Genomic DNA, 14,886 nt, shown 5'->3' with positions numbered 1-14,886 from the left:
AGAGTTTTAAATATGGCACAAATTCATGCTCAGTAACCAGCCAAAAACAGTAAGGTAACCAGCATAACAATCAGCCAAAACAATGAGAAAACAAGCATGAAATTGAGAACAAAATTCAGCAGAAAAACCAGAAAAAACGGCTACTGTCCGAGCTCGATTTCTCCCACCTCATACCTCTGATCGATGATCCAACCGGTCAGATTGAAGTACCATGAGTCACGAACCTGCTGTCCAAATTTCAGCCCGATCAGACAGTGAACAAAGGAGAAATCGCGAATCTAGTGCAGCTGCTCTGTTTTATGCGAAAATGGGTTTTTCTCTTCCTCTCTCACTTTTCTCTTGCCTCACTCTTTTGAATTCAGCTCTCTAACCCTCACTAATCTGACCTCTCTCCACTTGGTTAAGTGAGATACATGGGCTTGCACATATTGGGCCTTTCTCCACATAGGAAGGGAGCCCAAAACCCAACATATCTCCCCCTCACAACTATGTGGAGGTGACCGCCAAACCGGCGATCTCACAGCAAGTTTCAAACTTGTTTCTCGGTAATGCCTTGGTCATCATATCAGCACCATTATCATCTGTATGAACCTTTGCCAATTCCAACAACCCAGCATCCAAAGCATCACGTATCCAATGATACCTAACATCAATATGCTTGGACCTAGAATGAAAAGTTGAATTCTTACCAAGATGAATTGCACCTTGACTATCACAAAATAGCAAGTACTTATCTTGAACAAAACCAAGCTCCTGCAAGAATTTCTTCAACCATAACAATTCCTTGCATGCTTCTGTAATGGCAATGAACTTTGCCTCAGTAGTGGACAATGCAACACACCTCTGCAATCTGGATTGCCATGCCACAGCTCCCCCTGCAAACTTAATCAAGTAGCCTGAAGTAGACTTTCTGGAATCAATGTCTCCAGCCATATCAGAATCAGTATATCCCACAAGAGTAGGCTTATCACCTCCAAAACAAAGCCTCAAACTGGTAGTACCACGAAGATACCTCAAAATCCATTTCACAGCATTCCAATGCTCTTTACCTGGATTAGACAAAAATCTACTAACTGTACCAACAACATGTGCAATATCAGGCCTTCTACACACCATTGCATACATTAAACTACCCACAACAAATGCATAAGGAACCCGTTGCATATCTGATTTTTCAGCTTCATTGGAAGGACTCTGACTAGTACTCAATTTAAAATGAGTAGCAAGAGGAGTACTTACAGCCTTAGCATTTTCCATCTGGAACCTCTGTAACACCCTCTCAACATAGTGTTCTTGTGACATCCAAAGTTTCTTCTTGTTCCTGTCATGCATGATTCTTATACCAAGAATCTGCTTAGCAGCTCCCATGTCTTTCATGGCAAATGACTCGCCCAATTGCTTCTTCAACCTGTCAATCATGGAAATATTTTTCCCAACAATAAGCATGTCATCAACATACAATAACAGGATAATGAAATTATCATCAGCAAACTTTTTAACAAAGACACCGTGATCAGAAGTAGTCTTCTTGTAGCCTTGCTCACACATAACTGACTCAAACTTCTTGAACCACTGACGCGGGGCCTGCTTCAAACCATATAGACTCTTTCTCAGCCTACACACATAGTCTTCCTTGCCTTTAACCAGAAAGCCATCAGGTTGCTTCATGTAAATCTCTTCCTCCAAGTCACCATGAAGGAAAGCGGTTTTGACATCCATTTGCTCTACCTCCAAATTAAGAGTAGCAGCCAAACTCAACATGGTTCTAATGGATGACATCTTCACCACAGGAGAAAAAATCTCATTGAAATCAACACCCTTTCTCTGTCTGAAACCTTTCACAACCAATCTGGCTTTATACCTTGGAGATGTAGAAGTGCTTTCTTGCTTCACCCTGAAGATCCACCTATTTTCCAAAGCCTTCTTGCCCTTAGGCAATTTCACCAAATCAAAAGTGTGATTATCATGCAAAGACTTCATTTCATCTTGCATAGCATCCAACCACTTCTTCTTTTCATCACTCTCCATGGCTTCATCATAACATTCAGGTTCTCCTCCATCAGTCAAGGTAACATAGTCATCAGAAGGATACCTGGTGGATGGTTTCCTCTGCCTAGTAGACCTCTAAACTTGAGCTTGAGGGAGTTCAGGAGCATCACCAAGATCCTCATCTTGTGACATTTCATGTTCCTCTTCAGCATCATCATTAGGAACATCAAAATTTTCTCCAAGTTGCTGATCACCAACATCATCATGTTGCTCATCATTCTGAACATTATTTTCAGCAGTATCCAGATCATGTATAGGCATCCGAACTGGATCAACATCAGACAAACCATTATCAATCTCAGGTGTAGTCTTCTCCATCTTATCTATGTCTTCAATGGTTTGGTCTTCCATGAACTTCACATCATGGCTTCTAACAGCTTTCTTCTCAACTGGATCATACAGCTTGTAGCCAAATTCATCCTGACCATAACCGATAAAGATGCACTGTCTTGTCTTCGCATCCAACTTGGATCTCTCATCCTTTGGAACATGCACATATGCTTTGCAACCGAAGACACGCAAATGATCATACATGACATTCTTGCCAAACCAAATCTTGTCTGGCACCTCAGCATTCAAAGCAACTGCAGGACTCAGATTAATAACATGCACTGCCGTGTATAATGCTTCATCCCAGAAATGCTTAGGCAACTTTGCTTCAGAAAGCATACACCTAACTCTTTCAATCAATGTCCTGTTCATTCTCTCTGCTAAACCATTCAGCTGAGGAGTTTTAGGAGGAGTCTTTTCATGTCTGATACCATGCTGCTTACAATAAACATCAAATGGTCCACAATACTCACCACCATTGTCAGTACGAATGCATTTCAGCTTCTTGCCTGACTGTCTCTCCACCATAACATGGAACTCTTTGAATTTCTCCAGAACTTGGTCTTTTTTCTTCAAAGCATAGACCCAAAGCTTCCTGGAACAATCATCAATAAAAGTAACAAAATAAAGTGCACCCCTATATGACTTTACCTTCAACGGGCCATAAACATCAGAATGCACCAATTCAAACAACTCTTACTTCCTTGAGGGAGGATGTTTCTTGAAGGATACTCTAGTCTGCTTACCAGCCATGCAATGAGAACATTTCTCCAACTCTACACTCTTTAATCCCGGAAGTACATCATTTTTAGCTAAACAATTCAGCCCCTTTTCACTGATATGACTAAGCCTGCGGTGCCACAAAGAAGCCTCCATATCCATGGCATTCACACTGTCTTTAGCAACCAATGCTTTAGTCCAATACAATTTATTAATTTTCTCCCCTCTGGCCACAACTAAGTTACCTCTGGTGAGTTTCCATTTTCCTGAACCAAAGTGATTATCATAACCACCATCATCAAGCATCTGCACATATATCAAATTAAAGCGAACATCTGGAGCATGTTTGACTCCTCTAAGCAACAACTGCACTCCCATGTTGGTCTGCAAACAAACATCACCAATACCAACTACCTTGGACACACCATCATTACCCATCTTCAACACTCCAAAGTTACCAGAAGTGTAAGATGTGAAGAACTCCTTCCTTGGTGTAACATGCAGTGTAGCACCACTATCAATAATCCACATGCTCTCATCTGATACAAGATTTACTGAATCATAGTCACGGAGAATAATCAGATCATCACAAGTAGCAGTAGTAACACGGTCATCATCATCATGATTCTTATCTCTCTGCTTACTGTTATTATTTTTGCTCTCCCTTTTCCATATGAAATAGTTCCTTTGTATGTGCCCCATTTTGTGACAATAATTGCACTCCACATTCTTGTATCTGGACTTGGACTTGCTTCTGTTGTTCTCTCTACTCGCACTTCTGCTATTCTGTCTGTTCCCTTTCGGTTCCTTTCTTTGACTTCGGCCCCTGTTCTCAGTGACAAGTACCTCGGAATGAGATGAAGTACCTTGTGTCTTCCTTCTCATCTCCTCATTAAGAACGCTTCCCTTTACACTTTGCAAAGAGACAACACCATCAGAAGCTGAGTTTGTAATTGAAACCCGAAAAGTTTCCCAAGAATCTGGTAGAGTATTCAGTAGCCATAGTCCCAACACTTCATCATCAAATTTGATACCCATACCTGACAATTGATCTAGGAGCCCTTGAAAATCATTTAAGTGATCTGAAATAGAAGTCCCCTCCTTGTACCTCAAATTCATCAAGGAATTCAACAAATACAACTTATTATTCCCTGATTTAGAAGCATACAAAGATTCAATCTTCTTCCACAAGGTTCTTGCATGTTCCTCATTAGCAATGTGATTATAAACATTGTCTTCTACATATTGCCGAATAAAACCACAAACCTACTGATGTTCAAAACTCCAATCCTCATCAGTCTTGGATTCTGGCTTCTAACTAGCAAACACAGGAAGATGCAAATTCTTCACAAATAACAGATCCTTCATTTTTCCCTTCCACAAGTGATAATTAGAGTCACTCAAACAGATCATTCTATTTGTATTTGCCTCCATCATTCAAACAAGTCAAACAACCCCTTAACCAAAGAGCTTTGATGCCACTCTGATGGGAAATTCAACAACAAATAACAATAACAACTCTAACAGAGCAATATGCAGCGGATAATCAATTTCCCAAACTTGCAAGAATCTGTGAGGAGCAACAACAAATAATCAAGGCAACTAAAAACACCACCACAAGGGACGCAATAATTTTTAACGTGGAAAAATCTTCTCAATGTGAGAAGTAAACAACCACGGGACCAAGCTAGTAATATAGCTCCACTATGATCAAAATATGGGTACAAGAGAGTTTTAAATATGGCACAAATTCGTGCTCAGTAACCAACCAAAAACAGCAAGGTAACCAGCATAACAATCAGCCAAAACAATGAGAAAACAAACATGAAATTGAGAACAAAATTCAGCAGAAAAACCAGAAAAAACTGCTACTGTCCGAGCTCGATTTCTCCCATCTTATACCTCTGATCGACGATCCAACCGGTCAGATTGAAGTACCACAAGTCACGAACCTGTTGTCCAAATTTCATCCCGATCCGACGGTGAACGAAGGAGAAATCACGAATCTAGTGCAGCTGCTCTGTTTTATGCGAAAATGGGTTTTGCTCTTCCTCTCTCACTTTTCTCTTGCCTCACTCTTTTGAATTCAGCTCTCTAACCCTCACTAATCTGACCTCTCTCCACTTGGTTAAGTGAGACACATGGGCTTGCACATATTGGGCCTTTCTCCACATAGGAAGGGAGCCCAAAACCCAATAATGCTCTGTTGGATTATGTGAGGCTTTTATGTTCTTGGTTCTTTGATGGATCTATTAGCTTGACGTGTTTCTAGAATATGAATATGATGTTCTTCCATATATATTTCAAGATATAGCTAGGTGTGTGTTGGACTTGGTTTGTGGTTCTATCCATACATTTGTCAAGTTGTGGAAAAAGGGGGAGTAATGATCATGTGAGACAAGATGTTTCAGTATGGTGTTTTGTGTGTTGTATTGATCTGATCTCTTGTTAAGTATACAAAATGTGATCTCTGGGAACATATGTTAAAGATATGTTGTATGTTCCAACATGTGTTGTGCTGGTGAAGATTTACTCCTGCACATCATGTAGAAATTATAAAAGTTGTTTTAGCCAAAAAAAATCTAAAGGGGGGATTGTTGTTCTTTTGATTGATTGCTTTAGGTAAAACAACATTTAATATACAAGATGTAAATTGTGAAGAGGCATCTTGTGGGACAACATATTCTAGCATGTGTTCCAGCATCAGGCCTTAGTCTGGAGACAATGATCATTAGTAAATATGAGTGTGATTTTGTTTGATTTCAAGAAGGTTGTTAATTCAAATCAGATTGGAAAAAGATTTTATTAAATCATAATCCATAAAGGTCGAAGAAGATTTAATTGTATATCGTTTAATTGAAAGATTTGGATTTGGTTTAAATAAGAATATTTGATTTGATTCGATTTGCATTGAAGAAAAAAATCTATTTGAATATGCTTTGAAGGAAGATTTGATTCAGATTTATTATATTCAATATTGTGCAGAAATTGATATGCAAAGATATTGTTTGAGATTTATATTCTATGAAGAAATCTTATTGGATTTATTTTTAATTATAAGATTTGGATTTGCAATTAATGAAAAAATCTACAATATCTATTAAAGATGATTTAAAGCGTGATTCCGTTTTTGACAAGAAAATTATTCTGAATCATTTATTTGAGAAGTTGGAATTGTGATTTATATCAAGTATAATTTTTTTTATTTGTTCAAGATTCGGAATTTTATTACGGGGACATATGTCATTCCAAATATTCCAACCATTTGTGAGACATTTGTCTCGGACTAGATACTTGGAGAGAAAGATAAAATGAGTATATATTTTTTCTTTTAAGATTTGTAGCTATCTTTTAGAAATGTGTCATTTATATTTGTTTTCATATTGAATAAGATCAAACTTAATTATTTAGAGATTTAAATCTTATACCCATTGGAGAAAAAAACAGAACTTACATTGCTATTTAAGGAGACTCAACCCTAACATTTGAGGGGAGCAAAAATATTGAAGATCTAGTGCGTAAGGGTTTGGTTCTTTGAGTCTTTGTAATTTGTTGTTTTTGTACACCTCTATAAGAAGCCTAAACTGAATATTCAAGGCATTGAGGTTGTTTATTAATTGAGTTATAATTCAAAATCCTTAAATTGTCTATTGTATTGATCAATAAGGTTAGTGGTTTAGAGAAAGTGACATGGGTCTCATATTTATAGGGATTCTTAAATAGAAACACACCTATAGAATCAAGAAAAGGAGCATTAAACAAGGATTGTTCACCTATGACACTTTGTACTAATTCTATTGAGAGAGATAGAATCAAGAAAAGGAGCATTAAACAAGGATTGTTCACCTATGACACTTTGTACTAATTCTATTGAGAGAGTTTTTTCTTTCTTGGGTTGGAAGTCCCCTAGATGTAGGTGTTGTTGCACTTAACTATGTTAACAATTCTCTTGTGTTCTTTATTTTCTTTATGATTTATTATTCTATTTTCGATTATCTATCAATTCTGATATAAGATGTTGAACACATTGTCTTAAGCATCTGATCCAACATAAGTATCCTTAAGAAAAGAATTTTAATATATATATATATATATATATATATATATATATATATATATATATATATATATATATATATATATATATATATATATATATATATATATATATATATATATATAAAAGTTTGTAGTAGTTACATGAATTATCCATATGTTCAATTATGAAAAAAATCTTAGTAATTTGTTTTCTAGATAATCCTAAAAAAGATTCTATTTAATATATTAATTTAATAAACTAAAATAATAAATAACTTTAACTGAAAAGAAATAATACTAAAAAATAAAATGACTTAAAATGTTTCCCTCTTTATATTCAATGTAACTTTTTTTTAAAAATTATATCATCGAATTAATTTTATTATTTTATCCCAATAAAGATACACCATTAAATAAATTGATTAATTTGATAAAAAATTTTTTAGTATTATTTACATTTTCAAACTAAAATAATAATTAGAATATTGCTTAAGAGTATCTAGAAAACACATTATTAATATATTTTGTATACATTGAACCTATGGATAATATATATATATATATATATATATATATATATATATATATATATATATATATATATATATATATATATATATATATATATATATATATATATATATATATATATATATATATATATATATATATATATATATATATATATATATTGTGAGGCTCAACTTACTCAAAAAATAAGTTTTTTAAGTTACTCCAAATCATAGTCTTTAAATTGAATCTAATTTAAAGGTTAAATTAATATTTCACGTAATTAGTCATTCGATTAAATCTAATTTAAAGGTTATGATTTGGATAAAACTGAAAAAAATTATATATAATGGGGATCAACTTACTCAGAGAATAAATTTTTTAAATTATTATAAATCATAGTGTTTAAATTAAATATAATTTAGGGGTTAAATTAACATTTTACTTAATTAGTTATTTGATTAAATCTAATTTAAAGGTTATGATTTAGAATAAGTTAAAAAAACTCACTCCTTAAATAATTTGATCCCCACTTTTATATTTCAGTACATGAATTATGCATATGTTCAATGTATAAATAATATATTAGTATTACATTTTCTAAATACTCTTAATCAATATTCTATTTATTATTTTAGTTTGAAAAAATTAAATAATTTACAAATTGAATTGAGCAATTGTATTATTATTTTTTATTTTTTTTTTAAATTATTGATTGATAAATATCAACAATGTTTTTGACATTAATACATAAATATAAACTTATCGTAGTTACATGAATTGTCCATGTCTTCAATGTATACAAATATATTTGTAATATATTTTCTAGATACTCTTAAGCAATATTCTATTTATTATTCTAGTTTTAAAAACTAAAATAATTTTGAAAAAAAAATACTAAAAATAAAAAATTTAACAAATCAATGGTATTCTTTATTGGAGTATTTTTGTTGTCATGGACAAAATAAAATATATTTAAAATAATAAAATTAATTTGATAATATAATTTTTTTTAAAGTTACCTTGAAAATAAAGACAGTTGTCATTTTAAGTCTTTTTTTATGTATTATTTTATATAAATTATTTTTATTATCATATTAATTAATCAAATAAAAACAATAAATCAAAAAATATTTAGGAATATCTAGAAAACAAATTACTAATTTTATAATATATATATATAGGGTAATGCTAACTTGTGACCCAAGGGCACAAGTTAAGAGATAAATATAGAAACAAATTCTTAGAAATTGTGTATTGAATTTATTACAAACTTACAATTAATAATTTTATTTATTTTTTCAAAATAAATTTTCTATTTATGGGTTTCTTAACATGTGCCCTTGAGGCACAAGTTAGATTTACCCATATATATATATATATATATATATATATATATATATATATATATATATATATATATATATATATATATATATATATATATATATATATATATATATATATATATATATATATATATATTCTTCTAAACTCTATTTTTGAAAATGATTTTTTTTGCTGTTTAAAATAAGTGTTGTTGTTGCAATTGATTTAATTTAAAATCTGATTTTTATTTTCTAGCTCAGATACGGGTTTCTCTCTTTCAAAACGGAATCGATATCTCTAAATTTAACATTTTCGTGATAATTAATTTCAATTTAAAATATTATAAAAATCAGTCCCAAAAACGAGTCTCAATTTAATCGATAATTTCCAACTTAGATGGGAGTACCTTCGAAACGACGATCCTCATATTCTGGACCCTAAATGGTTTCCGGACAAATTTTGACATAATATCCATAGCATGCATACCAATTAAAATTCTAAACATAATGATAAAATGATGATAGTGAATACTAGTAGTAACCTACATGCATATATGAGTGTATCATTACAATACATGTTTATTGCAAATTGATATAAATGGGTGATTCTAATAGGAAATTTAACAATCATGCATATAATATTTTGTGATTAAAACAACTTTGTGATTAAAACAGTAGCACTAAAACAATCAAAATTGAAAACCGAAAACTTATAAATTAAATTCTGAAATTAATATGGCGGCACAATTACAAAACGAACAATCCAAGCAAAGTAAATAATTATTCAAGTCCTAACTATAGGGTGCACTTATCACTCAATGTGAGCAAATAAGTATTTCTCAATAAGTACTTTTTGCTTCTGAGTCACAAAAGTTCTTGACATGCTTCACTCGATTCCTTCACTCCCACTCACAGAAACCCCACAATATCAGGGATTGAGGGAAAAGGTCTCTAACAACCCATTTTCATCCTTATCCATATTAAATTCAAACACTTTAAACAAAAATATCTTCCTATAATCTTTCTCTCACACATATCAATTGTGATATGATTAATTTTTTATATGCACTCACACACAATAAAACACTACTGAGAAGCCAAAAACAACAAGTAAAATCCCTAAACCAATTTCACTTAGAGCTCTTTCTTTTTTGTTGTTTACAGTTTCATATCAGAAGCTCTAAATCCAACCTGAGCTAGACCCAATCACATAGAGGCATACAACCACAACCCAGAAGTAAAAATCACATTCAAAGGAAAAAAGAATGGAAAAGGTTTGCAAACTAAAAGAGCAGACGGGGAAGAAATAAGAAGATACGTTAGGAATATGTTTACTTCAGGAACACCCGGATCGGTACTTTCTTTGCTTCTTTTTATATTTTCTTTGATTGAGTATTGTAGTTTGTTGCTTTTAAGCCTTGTCCCTTTATTGATTTCCTTGTATATGTGATGGTTAGGGGATACTTTTGAAGTTTGAAAGTTAGAGTTTAGGTTTCTAAGTGTTCAATTCAAAGGGTTAGAGGAAGTTTTAGGGGTTTTTAAGCCAAGATTCCGACTCAGAAGAGTTGGAAACCCTAGTGGAGGGGTGTGATTGAGCTCTGGCGGCTGCAGGATGAACACTATCGTGATGTTCATCTGTGCCACCGTGAAATTTCTTGAGCACTACCATATGCCTTCAAAGGCACCATCGACATTGATTCAACTTGGCCAGGTTTTCTTGGCTTAGGTTGTGTTTGTTCTTGGAGGATAGAGATAGAGAGAGAGAGAAACACATGTGTGAAATGAGCCCTCTCTCTGAGTTCTCATGCTTTATTCACTTTTCTTCCTTTATTCAGGACTAACACGCGACTGAGTCATGATCCTTTGGATCAGTTGACTCAATCATTCAATGTTTTATCTCATGTGTTCCATTCCTAGTGTGAGCCACGCATCATGGCATTTGATCCATCTTTAATCCCTCCTCAGTATGAACATTTGACACCTCAGATATCCCATCCAAATCTGATGGCCTCTGTTGAGTCACTTGTTGACTCCATAGTCAACCTTCTCTCATTATCCTTTTGGGTCTTCTGCCCAGCGCTCTTTTTGGACCTTATCCCAACAATTTTTTCATTACGCCTCCTATTGGGCTTGTTAACCCGTTTGCATTTTGTTTTTTATTTCTTTTCTTATATTATTTGCTTTTTTTGTATTTATTTATTCATTTTATTTTTTCTTACTACAAATATAATTTATAAGACATTATTGAACATATTTTTATGGTATTATTATATTTATGTACATGTATAAATATTTATGTGCTTTAATATTATATGTGTATATTACTAAAAACTAAAAAAAATAACTTTCTTTTCAAAACTTTATTAAGCACAATACCAATTTCTCACTATTACTTACAAATAATCACTTTTTCCAAACTATTCTCAACTACTCCTTTAAATCAATAAAAACAAAAAATAAACAACTTAACCACAATTTCAATAATGAATCCAGAACCATTTTCAAATCCACAAATTCAAATCATTTAAAACCAAAAACAAATCATTTCAAATCATTCTGCAACGCAAATCAAACCTCGATCAACATCGAGTGCATTTTCCCAATCAACTACAAAATACTTAATCATAATCAAACATCTTTTTACAAATGAATATGAAAAAGGAAAGTGATATATATCACGCTTTCCCCTAGAGTTTGGATATGGGGTGTATATCTCGATAATCAAAGCACTCATCATCCCTTTAAAAACTCTTAACACGATTGATGCCAAAATCATTTTAATAATAAATTGGACGAAAAAGAAACATGGTGTATATCACGATATTCCCAGAGTGTTTGGATACGAGGTGTATATCTCTACCATCTGAATGTTCGTCTTCCAACAAAAAAACTAATTATATTTAACTCGTCCACAAATAAGATGAAAAAGGAATGTGGTGTATATCACAATATCCCCGAGTGTTAGATACGAGCCATATAGCTCGTCAATCCGAGTATTCATCATCCACTAAAAAACATTCTCAACACATCAAAAAACTTTCTCCCCCTGGACGATCAAAAGCCTTTTTTTAGAAAGAATATTGTTTAGTACATTCTACCGCGATATTTTATATGTATCCTTATATCTTCATATCCTCATTTCATGCATGACCATCAAACTTAACTTCATGTGCTTTATGAAGACATCACTTTTGAATCTAATAGTGGCATAAGTTCTTTTTTATTTGTAAGATAAAACCCATCATTTTACAATTAAGTTCAAAAGCTTAAAAATGGAATTCAACTAAAGCATAAACATTCATTTTTCATTGAGCATTATTTCAAATGTTATTAATATTACATTGTATCCATGAAAGTTACAAAAAAAACTTGACATTCACAATTAAAATCACATTTTTTGTTATGGTACATTTAACATTTTACCTATACATTTGAACTAATCCTAATTGATATAAAATTGAGGCCTAATGCTATAAGTTTCCAAGCATGTCAAGGCTTCAAACCATCTTGAAATTACCACTATGATTAATCTTCATCACCAATGCAATGTCAAAAAAAGGAGTTATGCAGTCATCACAAGAAGATAATGCGAGACCAAAATACAACTTGTTTCATAAAATAAAACCAAACCAAAACAAGGCAAGGAAGCTTGTTATGTAGAAACATAACCAAACAACAAGAATTCTCTAGTGCAATATTTTAATATACAAGTTATTAAAGCATAACATATTGAAATAAGTCAACAAAAAAAATTTAAGTATCAAAGTTTGTTTCCAATCACCATAAGCTTTCACTATAGTAACAAAAAAAGAAGCAGGGCATTGATTTGAAAAAAGAAATTACTGCAGCAGTAAAACAAATGAGAAACCCAGTCATAAAACTTCTTAACATGTTTCACTCGATTTCTTCAGTTCCACTCGCCTAAATCCCACAGTATCAGGGATTGGGGGAAAAGATCTCTAACAACCCATTTTCATTCTTATCCATATCAAATTCACACACTTTAAACAAAAATATCTTCCCATAATATTTACCTCACACATATCATTTATGCTATAAATTAATCAATTTTTTTTCATGCACTCACACACAATAAAACAACACTAAGAAGCAAGAAACAACAAGCACAATCCCTAAACCAATTTCACTCAGAGCTCTTTATTTTTTGTTGATTAGAGTTTTATATCAGAAGCTCTAAATCCAAACTGAGCTAGACCCGACCATGCAGAGGCATACAACCACAACCCAGAAATAAAAATCACATTCAAAGGAAAAAATAGTGGAAGAGGTTTGCAAACAAAAAGAGCAGAAGAGGAAGAAATAGGAATATACCTAATGAAATGTTCACTCCGGGGAAACCCGGATCATTACTTTCTTTATTTCTTTTTGCGTTTTCCTTGATTAAGTATTGCAGTTTATTGCTTTTAAGCCTTGTCCCTTTATTGATTTCCTTGTTTATGTGATGGTTTGGGAAATTTTTTAAGCTTGAAAGTTAGGGTTTAGGTTTCTGAGTGCTTGATTCAAAGGGTTAGATGAGTTTTATGGGTTTTTGAGCTAGGATTTGGAATCAGAAGGTTGGAAACCCTAGGGGAATGATGTGATTAAGCTCTTGTGGTTGCAGGATGAACATTGATGTCGTGTTAATCTGCGTCACCTTGAAATATCTTGAGTGTCGTCGTTGGCTTCATCGGCACCATCGACTTTGATTCAACTTGGTCGGGTTTTATGGGCTCGGGTTGTGTTGGTTCTTGGAGAGTGAGAAAGAGAATTGGGAGAAGAGAAAGAAACTCATGCATGAAATGAGCCCTCTCTCTGAGTTCACATGCTTTATTCACGAGTAATTTCCTGCCCTGCCCCACATTTGAAAAAATTGTCCCAATATATCCCATTTTGAAAAAAAATTCCCAGTCTACCCCCTTTTTAGTGGGGCCTCGCCATTCCATTTGACGAGGGACTGAAGAATTTTTTCTTGCTTGTAAGCTCGTCACTTGAAGTGACGAGGCATTAAAGCAATTCGTTTTTTTTTTTAATATAGTTTCAAAATAAATTTGTATTTTAGTTTCCAATATAGTTTTAGTTTTTATCTTCTGAGTGTACCCCTAATCAATATTTTTAATTATTATTTCTCTCACCTTACATTAATGGTAATTATAATACATCAATAACAATAAATATAATTTGGTAAAATTGATACAATCTTTTATTTATCATATGTCTTTTAATATCTATGAAAATGACATTTATTTTAGAATGAATAGAATAATAAATATATAAATTAATGTCAAATTCGCTATCAAGCATGTGAGAAAAATATGGAAAAATATTTTTATTAGAGTTAATTAGCAATCATAGGATCCCAAGAGCTTAGGCATTATGTTTTTATATTGTATACTTATGAACGTATAAATATTCTGTTTTGACATCAAAATTTACATCTACATTATATTTCATTATTCACCTATTCGGTGAATAATAAAATATTATAATAGTAATTATGTTTTTTTTTAAATTAAAGAATACTGATAAAAAATTATGTGATTAACCAATTTATAATTTCATTAATCATCATTTTATATGTCATTAATTAACTTTATTTTACTATTAAAAATTATTCTTATGGCTTAATGTATATTTTAATTCTTTAGCTTAATTTAATATTACACTTTAGTCATTTAACTAAAAAACTTTATAAATTAGGCCATTAGCTCTGTTACCTTATTTGATCCTTTAACTAAAAAAAATGTTACAAGTTAATCCCTTAACTTCACTTCCGTTATCCTATTTGGTTCATTCCGTCAATTTTTAGAAAAAAACCTTAAGTTTTAGTGATGTGGCGCGGGGATTTTGTTTTTGCAATTTAAATCATGTATACATTTTTAACTACAATGAGGAAATATTAGACACACCGGCT

At 32.3% G+C, this 14,886-nt stretch overlaps 2 long non-coding RNA genes across 2 annotated transcripts; one reads left to right on the top strand and one right to left on the bottom strand.

The window, feature by feature from the left end:
• Positions 1 to 9,759: 9,759 nt before the first annotated feature.
• Positions 9,760 to 14,111, top strand: LOC127086698 (uncharacterized). The gene is made up of 2 exons (XR_007789548.1): positions 9,760 to 10,329; positions 13,597 to 14,111. It is a non-coding gene; the product is annotated as an uncharacterized LOC127086698 (long non-coding RNA).
• Positions 12,260 to 13,602, bottom strand: LOC127086699 (uncharacterized). The gene is made up of 2 exons (XR_007789549.1): positions 13,308 to 13,602; positions 12,260 to 12,505 (listed from the first exon to the last, which is right to left on the bottom strand). It is a non-coding gene; the product is annotated as an uncharacterized LOC127086699 (long non-coding RNA).
• Positions 14,112 to 14,886: the final 775 nt, after the last annotated feature.

Source organism: Lathyrus oleraceus, chromosome 5 (assembly GCF_024323335.1).
Source record: "Lathyrus oleraceus cultivar Zhongwan6 chromosome 5, CAAS_Psat_ZW6_1.0, whole genome shotgun sequence".
Lineage (NCBI taxonomy): Eukaryota > Viridiplantae > Streptophyta > Magnoliopsida > Fabales > Fabaceae > Lathyrus > Lathyrus oleraceus.
Note: the sequence above shows the minus strand (reverse complement) of the source record. Positions and strands in the feature narration are given on the sequence as shown.